The sequence below is a fragment of the Dermacentor albipictus genome, chromosome 1 (assembly GCF_038994185.2).
Source record: "Dermacentor albipictus isolate Rhodes 1998 colony chromosome 1, USDA_Dalb.pri_finalv2, whole genome shotgun sequence".
NCBI lineage: Eukaryota > Metazoa > Arthropoda > Arachnida > Ixodida > Ixodidae > Dermacentor > Dermacentor albipictus.
The window spans coordinates 470097302-470112250 of NC_091821.1; the positions used below are offsets into that span (position 1 = coordinate 470097302).

At 42.4% G+C, this 14949-nt stretch overlaps 1 long non-coding RNA gene across 1 annotated transcript; it reads right to left on the reverse strand.

The window, feature by feature from the left end:
* Positions 1-287: 287 nt before the first annotated feature.
* Positions 288-13424, reverse strand: LOC139059418 (uncharacterized). The gene is made up of 3 exons (XR_011514165.1): positions 13088-13424; positions 12205-12316; positions 288-583 (listed from the first exon to the last, which is right to left on the reverse strand). It is a non-coding gene; the product is annotated as an uncharacterized lncRNA (long non-coding RNA).
* Positions 13425-14949: the final 1525 nt, after the last annotated feature.

Consider the following 14949-nt stretch of genomic DNA (forward strand, 5'->3'; position numbering starts at 1 on the left):
TACCTTAATCGTGTTTTGAGCTGCAGATAAGAACGCTACCTACTCTGCTGCTGGTTTCATTGTGAACAAGTCTCCCGTGGGAAGCCAAAACATAAATATATATTTTAAACCATTTTAGTTGCGTTTGCTTAGTCCTGTCATTTCGCATGGCCCCCACGACTTCAAATTAATGAGGTTTACTGCATGTACACATGTTTGCAATTACACGCTTACTTAATTTCTCTCAGCATGTCTGCTAGGCTACGGTCAGGGGCACCACATCTCGAAAGATATGCAACAAGTGCATCTGGAAAATTAATCATTTCACTGTTATACATGTATTGTTACAAACATAACACAAACAAATTTGAAACAATGTCGATGATACTGTCCACAGCTTCCAATTTATGGAGGCTCAATGCCGGCTTCTCAATGACATTGCGGTCGTTCAGAAGGCACCACCAAAGAGCCCCTGTGATGCTCCTATCCTGAGTGCCAGAACTCCCCACACCAGTTTCGCCAGTTCTTTGCAGAACACGGAGTCCTAGCCATGGCACTAGAGCAGGTGCCACTCCTCATCAATGTATACATTTCCTAGGTGTACCTGCAATAAAAGGGCAGATGCATGTTAAGACTGTTTACGTGTGGGAACGTGAAAGCATCTTTAGTGAACCAGATGGCTGCAATGTGACGTGCACAATATAACACACACAGTAGGCACACCTTAAAGGGACTGACAACCGATTTATAAGGACCTAGTTCTTGGCACAACACAAAGCTCACCCTCAGTAGCGTTTACATCTGCAACGGTTACTTCCAAAAGCACATGGATATTGTGGCATCACAGAAGTGTCCTTGTTTCACACCCCAGGTTCTATTCCCACCCAGTCTGCCAAAATTTCTCATTAAAGCAGCTAATTTGCTTTGTTTACAGGAACCTGAGAAATCTGACATCAAGCATTTTTTATGCATTTTTATTGTTTGTGCAATCGGCCATTGGTTTTATGTCAATAACTGCTGGCAGCAAGAAGTATGTCCAGTAGCATTAGTGTAGGGGCTCCACACAAAATTATATGGCTTACCTCTGTTTGAAAGCAATCTTTAAAGAGACTACACAAGCAATACATAACCAGTTTCAGTGAGCCCAAGTTGACTTTCAGTTTTGTGAAGCGTAGAAAGTGGTACAGGTTGTACGGCATGGTGTTGCAGCACAAAGAACTGGAAGAAGAAAGGTTCTAAAGGACAGAAAAAAGGGAAAGATGGTGACACACTCAACTGTTTATTAGACACGAAACTTGCTACATATATATGCGCGCACTCTCGACATCAGGGGAAGAAAAGAGCAAGTGTCAGGTCATCTTGTTTGCGTCAAACCCAACAATTTCTTTTTGCATCATATAACAAAACAGGTGTTTGACTAACACACGCTTGACCAGTTATACGAATGTGATATGCCTCTAGCAGTTCCTGCGCAGTTTTATCGCTACTCTTACCTAGGATTATCACCACAGAAAAACGTGGCTTACAGTACAGCAGCACGGTATACAATACGCAGAAAAAATGGGCGTTCATATGCGCTTTTAAGTTGTTTGCATGTTCCCTCATTTAGTCGTTCACACAACGGCCAGTCTGCCCGATGTAGGTTTTCCTGTAACTTAGCGGTATCTGGGAAACCACAGCAGTGGAACACTTTTCCACGTAGCACTTTGCATGTTTGAATGTACGTCTGCACTGCACACTCTATGATTCGGGGACATAGGCAAGACAGCTTGTTCGAGGAAGAAAACAACAAGTACCTCATACCTGTTCACCGCCTTGAGGCTGTGGCTCACCCTGTGGTAATAAGGTGCCACCTGAGCCTTTCTTTGGGAATCGTGCTTACTTCCCTCACTCCCCTTCAGATTATTGTTACATCTGAGTTGCTGCAGCGAGGTTTCTGCCACTAGGTGACGACCGAATGAGGAAATATGGAATTTTAAAAGCTGCTGGACATGATGCTTAAAACTAGACAAAAAAGCTATGTGGAAAAGCGGTCCACTGCTGTGGTTTACCAGACACCGCTAAGTTATGGGAAAACCTGTGTCGGGCAGATTGGCCATTGTGTGAATGAGGGAACAAAAACAATTTAGAAAAGGGTATGACCACCCATCTCTCTGCACATTGCAAATCGTGCTCCTGTAAGCCACGTTTTTCTGAGGTGAGAATCCCAGGTAAGAGTAGAGATAAAACCGCGTGGGAACTACTTGAGGCATATCACATTCGGATCAGTAGTCAAGCATGTGTTAGTCAAACATATGTTTTTATATGATGTGGAAATGAAAATGTTGGGTTTCACACGAACAACATGACCTGTCACTTGCTCTTTTTGCTGCTCCTGATGTCAAGGGTGTGCGCAATATATATGTAGCAAGTTTTGTGCCTAATAAACAGTTGTGAGTGTAGTGCCATCTTTCTTTCCCTTCTTTCTGTCCTTTCGTATCTTTCTTTTTGCAGTTTGTTGCACTACAACAGCATGGCATTTAGCAAAGACCAACTCGCTCAAGAGAAAGTTACTGTGGTGTTGTACGGTTTGTACCATCCAATCAGAAGAGCTCTCTTAGTATCCGCCTCTGATCACCCTCTAAGCAATTAGTGATAGCCAAAATACAGCTTGTATCTCTACAACTCTTTGCTTGTGCTGTTAGGCTATCATTACATAAACTATAAATGCAGAAGTACATATTAGCATGCTTTATGAAAAGCCAGAGTAGTACTATACTGACTGGATGTGACATAAATGGTAAGAATGTTCTGGCTGGAAACATTTTGAGTTTATCAACACTGACTGACGAGTAACTGAGAAAGTTGGTGCATGTTCATGTTTAACTTTTGCGTACAACACAAGGAACAGAAGAGAGACCACAGGGCACAAAAGCTACCAATTCAATGTTTAAGTGTTTATTTTATGGGAAGGAATACAGAAAATATTTACACTGCATGTGCACTTGTACTGCACAAACGTTCTTTTAGAATGAGGACAAATGTTGCATAACAAATAGAATTAGAAAGCACGGAGTGATTGCTATTCTGTGTCATTTAGAGAGTGTTCCTCTTTTTCACGCAATCATAATGAGAGCGGACTGACACGTCCCAGTATTTAAGTGATATTCCTTACTGTTATTGTTGGCCATTCAGTTACCAGAGGTGAACAAGACAGATGAACAATCTAAATCTGATGCATAGCATCAGTAATGTCAATGCATTGTCATGTGGGACATATGGTGCTCTCCTGGGTGCATGTTGAGGCACCAGCCAGTCTGCCCAATGTACATTTGACCAAATATACAGATGATCAAAGGAATAGACTACACTACTGCTAACGAACACAAGACAAATTTGGTGGTATCTTTAACTAAGCAAGGCTCCCTATCCCTAGCCTGGGTGCCTTTCTCAATTCGCTTGTAGATTGCTTGCTAGGGATACACATTTGTACACACATACATACGTATACACATGTACAACAGTACACAAGTGAATTGAGAAAGGCGAGCAGGCGAACGAGGTTTCCTTGGTTAAAGCAAGTTTGTCTAGTGTGTGCGAGAGGCAGTGTACTGTATTCCTTTCACATGTGGTCAAATGTACACAGGGCAGACTGGCCATAGCTAAATGTGCCAAATGTGTGCCAAAACAATCACCAGTATGCTCGTCCAACTAGGCCGTGCATTGCCGCGATAGGGCCTCAGGCTAAATTAAGATTGTTCATCTGTTTCCACCCACGGTGAAGAATTGACGAGAGAAATCAGTGAGGCGTGCCACATAAATAAAACGTGTGAGCCAGCCCTCATTGCCAACGCAAAAAAAGCGTCCTTTCTAGATGACAAGGAATAGAAATTATTCTGCACATATTTACTTTTCTTTTTATCGTGGTTTAATTCCTTTATATCACAACTTACATCTTCCCTCTGAAAGAACTTGTGCACAATATAAGCACATATCCAGTGATATTGTTATTTTTAATCCTTCCATGAAACTAAAGAGACAGTTGTTAGCAGCAGTCATGTTGTTTGGTCTCCCTTTCCTCCCTGTGCAAATTCTGTCCTGAAAAGTTACATGAACTGAACGGCAAACTCATAAGGACACTACAAATTTCAACTAGTGAACACAGCTGGTTCTCAGAAAATGCACGAATACGGTGATAGGTATGTGTTGGCATAGTGGAGCACGCTAACTTTGACACTACTGCAATACTTCAGCTGTCACACGACTACAGTGCTTAAGAGACCACAGAAGTGTAAGTGCACAACAAAAAAAGCAGGTGCATCAACCATAAATTTGACTTCAGCAAACACAACATAGGCTGCTTCGTGTGGCTAAAACACTAGCTAATATGTAGAAAGTATATGTATGCACAGGTATACTTAGCTATACATACTCACCCATCCAACTTAAAAACTTATTATGAGTTGCTGTGCATATGATGCTTGCTCTAGACACTGGTGGTTACAACAAAGATACGTTTAGAATGAGATAAAATGCTTTCATCTGCCCAGTAATCGAAGTTTTACGGATAGCATTATAATTTAAACTTGCTGGTTGAAGATATTCTGACCTCAACAGCACCAAGCAGATTGAATAGAAGAATGCCCACTGTGCTGACCAAATACATAGTGTGAAACAGAACACATGAAAAGGGACCCAAAGTATTAGAAATTATTCATGACAGCTGTTGAATTAGGGCTTGTTGGTTGATTATCACTATTAAAATTACAGAAGTGCCAATCGGAATGTTCTATGTGGTGGAGTTGAAATTCAATTCATTTTATTAGCAACAACGAGCAAATGCTACAGCAAAAGCAACGAGACAATTGAGCACTATGTACGAAATAGTGTTCTTTAATGATTGAGCATCAATACACGGATCTATCAGCTAACTATGTGATCTATACTGTGTTTACTTAAGGTGAAATATAATGTAACTGGACATAGACTCTTAACTGCTACAATGCCTATTTGCATGAATGGGCATAGCTTGCCAAAATTTTTTTTAATGGGAGAGAAAAAAATCAAGCTTACTAGAAAACACCTCAGTACAGCAGTAACGTCATCAATACTTCCTTTTGGGAGAGTTGGTTCATCTCGAAACATATGGGTAACAGCACAAACAGACCACAAGAAGGCAGACACGTACACACAGTGCTGACTAACAACTGATTTTATTGGCAAGGATAGCACACCTTGCGTGTCTCAGCACACCTTGTGGGTGTCTCACATAACTTGAGCCAAGAATTTTTTTTTTAATGAAAGGCACGTTGGAAGTGAACTGAACCGAATGCATACTATTCGCAATAGCCTATAGCAACTCCTACAATCCTTTGTTTTCCCCATAACTCACCAATTAATTAAATTTAATTACCCAACTCTTTAATTATTGGCTGAGGACCCCAAGTATGGCACACAGATTTGTAGAGCCCGTTCAGAAACCACCAATTGAGTTGTTTGCTTTACGATATGTCTCACATAGTCATTTCTTCTGAGTTGCAAAGAAAGCCCGCAAAATATGAAACAAGGCACGTGACAGAGTGCTTGCGCAGTGGTATTGTGCTCCTCTCAAGCGTGCCTTCGGTGAACAAGGTCAGCTCCCGTCGGATGATGGCGAAAATGCATGCTGCAGGCGGAGCGGTGCCAATGAGATAAAGAATGCCCTGCCACTTTCTCGTCACCAGTCACGATGCAGCCAACCTTGTTCACCGAACACACGCTTGAGAGCAGCACAATACCATTATGCTCCATCACGTGGCCTTCTTCATATTTCATGGGCTTTCTTTGCAACCCGGAAAAAAAGGACTACATGAGACATTTAGTAAAGGAAAGAATTCGATCGGTGGTTTCTGAAGGTGCTCTACAAATCTACAAATCTGCGTACCATACTTGGGGTCCTCAGCCAATAACTAAATGTTCTGTAATTAAACTTATTTAATTAGCAAGTTATGGGGAAAACAAAAAAATTGTCTGAGTTACTATGGGCTATTGTGAATAGTATGGGTTTCGTTCAATTCCCTTCACACGCGCCTTTCATTTTTAAATGCTTGGCTCACGTTATGTGGGACACCCTGTATATGCCAGAGTGAAGCAAGGGAAATGAAAGGGAAAATCATGTCGAGGGTGACAGCGTGCCAAGTTCACAAGCGCAATGAAGCCAACCAAACACAACAAAACGCAAACAATTATTTTCCTTTTCCTTTGCAATCTGAAGCCCCAATAGCCACACCCAGAAGATCAGATTCAGCATCAAAGAGAGCAAAGTGAGGGGTGCTAAAACAGTTGCTACCGAATTTTCCAATGTGCAAGGCTTTTAAACTGATGCGCGTAGTCTTGTCACTGCTCTTTCCTAGAATCGTCGTGACTTTCAACTAGGCCACACAATCCGTATACTTGCTAACGTGTGCAACTAAATGTGCATATTTCTCATCTAGTGCTTTTTTTTTCAGTTTTTGTGGGTGTTCCCCTGAACGGTCATTGATACAGCGAGCAATTTCACGGACAGAAAACATCCCACATGACATGGGGATGCAGTACACCACTCCAGTGGAACATTTTACTAACGGCGGTAGGTGGTTCTTCTGGCATTACATATACATTGACACAACTTTCCCAGCTTATTTCGGGCATAGAAACAAATTGGCACACCGTGCCTACTTGCCACCTTAAGATTGTGGGAAAGATTATGGATGTAAGGGACCACCTCTGCCTTAGGTGCCTTCAGTTGATCCTCAACCATTGTACTTCCACATCCACACTTGAACTTTTCAAGGAGGACTTTTGAAATGGCAGTCAACACCGAGATGGGGAACCCTGCAGCTAAAAGACGGCTTACCTGATTATGAAAACTGAGCTTAATCTGATGTGGGCACGATTTTTGGAGAGCCTATTTTTTACGCAACGCCTGTATACTTCTCGTAATTGTCTTGGAGAGTGCCGAGTGAAAGGGCAGCAATTCCTTAGCCCGTGGGTTGGAGGCCCAGCCAACATGTCCATCACTGAACGTGATCTTTAGGTATAAAACCTAAAATTGAAAGGTCCGGGAGTTCAAGGATGAAAGGCAACTCACGTCCATGTCTGCTAAATATAGATAACACTTTGCCTACTGTAGAGGGGTAGGTGAAGGTGGCCTGCTGTTTATAAAAGCACCAAATAAGTGTCAACATGCCTAAAAATTTTTAAAACTGGCCCACCATTAAACTCTTGTTCCAGTGTGTTGTCCACCTTGACCTGAAAAATTTCACAAAGAATAGGGGCTACGCAAGACCCTATGCAGATGCCATCGCACTGCAAAAACAGCTGCTTGTCAAATACAATAAAAGCCGAGTTCAAATAAAACTGCAATAAAGATAGAAAATTATGAACGGCCAAACCAACGGTGTTCTGGAAGGATACGTCGCCGTTATCTTCCATGCACTTTTTGTCACATGCTAGCAGTTGATTCTGTGGAACAGAATAAAACAACTCCTGCACGTCTTCCGAAAAACCGAAACCAACATGATCATTTCCCTCTAAAAACTGTACTACTGCGACTGATTTTTTTAAAAGTAATGGGTCGTTTAAAGCTAGCGCCTTGAACTTCTTTAGCAAAAACTGGCTAACACACTTCTGCCACGACCCTGTTCACTAACAATAGTGCTAAACGGAACTTTCGGCGTATGTGTCTTGGCTCTGAAAACCCCCCTCAAACTGTTCCCTCTGCTGTTAGATATGTCCCTGGCAAACTTTCCAAGGCATAATTGCTTACAAAACTCAACGTACTTAATTTTTCCTCGCACTTCACTTTTCTCTCCAGGGACACAGTTCTTATTAGCCGCTACCAAAAAATTTTTCATTGCAAATTCCCTTGGATAACGTATGTGATTCCGTCTGGTCCTGGTGCCGACGTTACCCATCTTGGCATCGAATCATGACGTCTTCTTCTATCTTATAATATGATGTGGGAGACAGGAAATGTTCCAGATTCTTGGAAATGCAGTCGCGTTGTAGGCCTGCTTAAACCGGGGAAATACCCCAACGAGCTCTCCTCCTACAGACCGATCGCCTTAGCCAGTTGCGTCTTAGCCAATGTCAGCGTCATGGGGGACGTCCATATACCAGAGAAGATTATGCAACATCTGCAGAAAGGATCCAAATTTGGGCTCCAAGCTGATTTCCTGCGCATGATATCACTGCAATGAATCGAAAAGTGGCCACTCAGGAAAAGATGATAATCGGGACAGCTGCCTTCTTGAAGGTACTGACTGCCTGCGAAAGTTTGCTCCAAAAACCCCGGACTAGTACCGTACTAGATTCTTGAATGACATCTTTCTTTAAGGGTAACAACCTGATGCTTATGCAAGCTGACAAATGGTGGGTTCATTGTTTTACCCAAGGGAATTTACAATGAAAAAGGTTTGGTAACGGCTAATAAGAACTTTGACCCCGGAGAGAAAAGTGAAGTGCAAGTAAAAACCAAGTTCGTTGAGTTTTGTAAGCAAGTAGACCTCAAAAAGTTTGCCAGGGACATATCTAACAGCAGAGGGAACAGTTTGAGGGGGTTTTTCACAGCCAAGACACGCAAGCCCGAAGTTCCGTTTAGCACTATTGTTAGTGAAGAGGGATCGTGGCAGAAGTGTGTTTGCCAGTTTTTGCTAAGAAGCTCAAGACGCTAGCTTTGAACGACCCATTTCTTCTAAAGCAATCAGTCACAGTAGTAGATTTTAGAGGGAAATGATCATGTTGGTTTCGGTTTTTCAGCAGACGTGCAGGACTTGTTTCATTCAGTTCCGCAGGATCAACTGCTAGCGTGTGTCAAAGACTGCATTGAAAACGGCGACGTATCCTTCCAGAACACTGTCGGTTTGTCTGTTCATAACTTTCTATCATTATTGCAGTTTCATTTGAACTCTACTTCTATTGTGGTAATAGTTCTGCAGAAACCCGCAAGGTGGAGATAAGTAATTAATTATAGGAAAATTAGAAATGAGACATCCACCCAATCAGTAGGGTAGCAGATGTCAATCGTAGCAATTAATTGTTACGATTGACATCTGCTACCCTACTGCCTGCTAGCCATCGGGTTAGCTCAGCTGGTAGAGTGGCTGCCCTGGAAAAGCAGTGGTCCTGGGTTCGAGTCCCGGACTAGGACGAATTTTTCTTCAACTGCGAGGCTTTTCTTTAAGGAACCCGCATGGGTTTCCTTTGTAGCAATTGCTACGATTTGGTGGATACCTCATTTTCCCTAAATTAACTACATTTATTGTATTTGACGAGTAGTCATTTCTGCAGCGCGATGGCATCTGCATAGGCTTGTGCGTAGCCCCTATTCTTCGTGACATTTTTCTCGCCAAGGTGGAAAATGCACTGGAACAGATGTTTAATGGATGCCGGTTTTAAAGTTTTTTAGGTATATTGAGAATGTTTTAGTGCTTTTAAAGAAGCAGCCTACCTTCCCCTACCCCTCTACATTAGGCAAAATATTTTCTATTTTTAGCAAACATGGACATTGGTTGCGTTTCACCCATGAACTCCCGTACCTTTCAAGTTTACAGTTTTTAGACCTAGAAATCAAGTTCTGTGATGGACATGTTTGCTGGGGCTACTACCGACGAGCTAAGAAGGAGTTGCTGCCCTTTGACTCGGCACACTCCAAGACAATTAAGAGAGGTATAGCGGTATTGTGTATGGCATCAGCTCTCCAAAAATTGTGCCCACATCAGATTAAGACCACGTTTAATAATCAGGCAAGCCGCCTTTGGCTGCAGGATCCCCGTCTTGGTCTTGACTGCTGTTTCTGAAATCCTACTTCCAAAATTCAAGTGAGGATCAGGAAGTACAATGGCTGAGGATCAATGGAAGGCACGTAAGACAGAGGTGGTCCCTTACATCCATAAATTTTCCCACAATCTTAAGAGGGTGGCAAGTAGGCACGGTGTGCCAATTTGTTTCTCTGCCCCAATTGAGCTGGGAAAGTTGTGGCCACATATCTGTGACGCCAGAAAAAGTGGATGCCAGAAGAACCACCAACCGCCGTTAGTAGAATGTCCACTGGAGTGGTGTATTGCATCCCCACGTCATGTGGGATGGTTTACGTCGGCGAAACTGGTCACTGTGTCAATAACCGTTTAGGGGAACACGCTCAAAAAGTGAAAAAAAGAAACAACCAGATGATAAATATGCACATTTAGTTGCGAACGTTGGCAAGTATACGGACTGGGTGGCCTGGTTGAAAGAGACGATTCTAGGAAAGGGCAGTGACAAGACCGCACTCATCAGTTTAGAAGCCTACCACATTAGAAAATTTGGTAGCAGGTGCTTTAGCACCCCTTCTCTTGCTCTCTTTGATGCTGAATTTGACCTTCTGCATGTGGCTACTGGGGGGGGGGGGGGCTTCAGACAGCAAAGAAAAATAATTGTTTGCATATTGTCGCGCTTGGTTGGCTGTATTGTGCTTGCGTGGTTAGCACGCTATCACCCTTGACATGTTTTCCCCTTCATTTCCTTTGCTTCACTGGCATATATAAGGTTGCTATCCTTGCCAATAAAACCAGTTGTTTGCCAGCACTGTGTGTATGTGTCCCCTTTCTTGTGATCATGTTTGTGCTGTTACCAATATGTTAGAGCAGTAACTGCAGCACAGTGAATAATGATCATTTCAAAAAGTTCAGGCTCATCAAATGTGTATTTGCGAGTGGCAGTTATTCTGGGGACATGAGATAAATAATTGCAAATATGAATGTTAAACAATGGTAAGCACGCCATGTGCTTAGACATGCAACATAGTTGGCCCACTACACTTTGAATTCTTATGTGCACAGAAACTGCACAAGCGTGTAGAATAAACAGAAAAGAAGATGGAAATAAAGGCTGCAGCATAGGAAACAGTTTCAAAACAATAAAGCCAAAATATAGTGAGAAATACACCGTGTACTAAGCAAAAATAATAACTTTTAGGCTTTTAGTGCACAAAAAGGGACGAGAGACAGAGGTACGACACGGACACAGCGCTAACTTCCAGCAATTGTTTTATTCTACAAAGCGGTACACATACGCACTGGTTTCTAATCAAATGAGACAGCAACGAGACATGTGTAATGGAAAGTTAAGATGATATTGAAGATGAAAAAGCGACCATACATAGCCAAAAAAATTTTGTAATTGCAAGATTAGAATGCCATCTCCATCAAGCCACCCTCTGTGATACGTTCAAAAAATCTAATTATTTTTTTGAAAGATCGAATGAAGGTGCGCTAACACGAGCATTCCCCAAACTAGCGATCTTCGCTGCTTCAATAATCTGTGTTAGCATGCCCCTTCAATCGATCTTTCAAATAAAGAATTAGATTTTTTGAACGTGTCACAGAGGGTGGCTTGATGGAGATGGCATTCTAATCTTGCAATTACAAAATTTTTTTGGCTATGCATGGTCGCTTTTTCATCTTCGATATCATCTTAACTTTCCATTACACGTCTCGTTGCTGTCTCATCTGATTAGAAACCAGTACATATGCGCATGCGTACGCTGTTGCCTGTTACCTATATGTATGTGTACCACTTCGCAGAATAAAACAATTGCTGGAAGTTAGCGCTGTGTCCGCATCGTACCTCTGTCTCTCACCCCTTTTTGTGTGCCAAAAACCTAAAAGTTATGGAATACCAACATGCCCAAACCTCCGCTCTTTCAAAAATTATAAAGGGAAAATCAGACAGAATTTGTCAGCTGTTGACAAATTTGACTTCGCCCTACCATTTGCTAGTTGCCTGGTTAGTTTAGATGGTAGAGCGGCTGCCCCGAAAAGGCAGTGGTCCCAGGTTCAAGTCCCGGACCATGACGAATTTTTCTTGAACTTCGAGGCTTCTCTTTTGAGGAACCCGTACAGGTTTCCTTTGCAGCAGTTGCAACGTATAGGTGGATGTTTGATCTTCCCTTTATTAAGTACTTCTCTCCACCTTGCGGGTTTCCGCAAGAACTATTCTGTCAAACAAAAATGAAATTTAAATTGCATCCAAGCAATTGATGCAAGAAAAAATACTTAATAACAGGACATGTTAGATCTAGTTTTATATAGAAAACAATATGTGCATAACAGCTATGAAAACAAATAAGCAGCAAGTTGCAAAAATACTTAGCCAACTTAGTAAGCTGTGTTGAGTAATATGTTGATAAACTTATCCACGAATGATACCGAGGTCCTACTCTTTGGAACACATACACATCATACATACCTGAACCAAGCAATCAGATTACACACTGCGCTATGGCAGTCATCCAAGATGTCCCTGCATTTCTGCTGGCTCCTCCATTATGTGGACACTGGTGTGGGTTACGGCCTCGCCACTACAAAATCAGTTCGGAAAGTTCGCAGTTAATTTATAGCAGTGGCACATTAACGCTGTCACAGTGTGAACGCATGCAAGGAGCATCTAAAAATAGTCACGAAAATAATGTTTGCAATAATGAAGGGTGGCAACAGAGGGACCCCTTCATCACCGTAAAATTTTTAACACACACACAGCAGCAACACATTACAAAGAAATCTTTGTTTACATACCAATTCAATTTTTTCATGACTTAGTTTAAGCAACTGTCTCGTGTCATGTTTAGTTACGCATAAGTTATGTCAACACAAATTGTCTTAAAAATTTTTAGTAAGCTGTACCAGTTGCAAGCTTTGACTGCTTACGTTTTTTTTTTCTTTCTAAAACTGCTCGTAAATTCAGGACCGCGTAAGCAGAGATTATTTACAACGTAGAAGCATTTATACGCGAGGAAACGTCATTGCAGTTAGAATCTATCAAGATGCAGATGAGCGTTGTTATGCAACTTAAGCAGAAAAGCGGGAGCTCACGCACAGGCGCACATAATGAACACGATTATTTCCGAACGTAATATTTCTCAACGGAAGAAAACGCTTATAATCATTTTCAATTTCGCATTAAGACAATAAACTTGCCTAGCTAAATTCTGACAACCAGCGCTCAGCAAGCATCAGCACGGGTTCCACTGTTGCCGTGGCAGTTCTATTGATTCTATTTTACGCTCGTGCACTCTGTGCACACACGAGAAGCACGCACAATACACGTGTAGTTAGCAAGCACGATTACTTACCTTTTGAATGGTACGACGCGGTCGAAAAGCGCTCTCCAAGTTGCTGGTGCTGCGTCGACAACCAACCTACACGCCGTGACGTAGTGGACGAGCTGAGGCACGCTAATAATACACATTATTTCTTTGCGACGTCCAGCGAACTTCCCACAACCAGACACAAAAGAGAACGCACTCCAGGGCATGAAAATCGTTGGTCCCCATTTGCCTGGCACGCCACGCATATGGTGAGTTTTCAGAGAGAGACAAGCTATCTTCTGGTACTTCTGTGTTCGCGAACCAAGTCACATTTCGTTACACCAAACACAAAACCACACGATTAGACAAACACATCACAACGGCTCCCGCAACCGACCGGCGACCGGCAGTTGCGAAATAGAGAGCAGTGTAGACGAATGAATGCTATGAGCGTCTCCTTTGAAACAGGGTGGTGGGTTGCGCCACCAACCGATCGCATGGGGCGAGCGTCATTTGTATACCTGTGCGGTTGTGTGGCCCCCGTGATGCATTAATAATAACCAGTACGCACTCATTTTGTGCCTTATTGCGCCCAACTACGTATAGTTGCGAGAGAAAAAACATTGAAGCGTCTATATTGCCCGCTATACTTCACTGTAGAAAAAAATTTTATGGCGTATTTTCGATTTTGAACAACTGCCATGTGCAGCCAGCAAAAGTATGGCCTCCGAGATCTGCACTTCAAGTCAGCTGTATTGAAGTTTTTTCATGACGTTATGAGCTCCTGCCCGTGCTACGTGCGTTGTCACTTCGTTTTAAATAACTTTCTGCTGTCGTCAACATCAACTGTAGCCTCAGGAATTGTTGACACGGTATCAGATGTACGCTTGGGCAGCGTGCGATGTTTCCGTGCGTGTTGTAACTGTTTCTGTCGGAAAGCATCAAATCTAGCAGGGTTCATCACTCGTCTAGCGCAGATTACGCCGGTGTCGTCCGCATTTGCTTTCATGCCGGTGTGTTCAATGTGCGCGGGTTGCGCGCCTGTCGCCCGTGCCTTCTGTGTTTATCGTGCGACTCACGAACATTCCTCAGAAAAAAACACATATCTCTGCAGCGTACATGTGTCCTACGTGGTGTGTGCTAGAAATGTGCGGTGGTGTACGATGTTTTTGCAGTGCACGTTAAGAACCCCAGGTGGTCAAAATTTCCGGAGTCCTCCACTACGGCGTGCCTCATAATCAGAAAGTGGTTTTGGCACGTAAAACCCCAAATATTATTATTATGTTTTTGCAGCCAAGTGGCTGCAGTGCGTTCCAGCGAATAAACGCGATTACGTAGTGTTTCCTCGTTATCTTTGTGATTTACCTGCATCTGCGATAGAACCCACGAGCCGTTTGCATGACCTTGCATTGTGATTGTGGAATTTTGTATTTTGTTTGCCTTCTTCAATGAGTGGCCTTTTATAGACGTTCTTGCTTGATAATAAAAAAAAAATCTCTGTAATGGGACTGAAATAATCCGGCTTTTTATTCCTTGAAAATTGGCGTGAGTGGTAATTTTACAAGATAATAGCAATCCAGCTCTGGACATCGAGCTGTAAAGCAAAATATTTAAACTTGTTACAGTATGTGAATCCTGCTATGATGTGTCAATATCTCTAGCATGTTCTCAGTGCTGAGGGCTGTGCACTATGTTAAAGGCAGATGTAATTGTCTATACTCATCTGAAGTAGTATATATGATTTCTTCATATCATTTGTTCCAACTACAAAAATTTTATGGGTGCACTGTTCACTTCTAGAGTTAAAAAGACACCATGAGATATTACTCAACAGTATGCGTTACAATCTTTCTACATAAATTCAGGAGTATTATATGTTGTGCTGTGCATAGTTACTTTGTACGTAC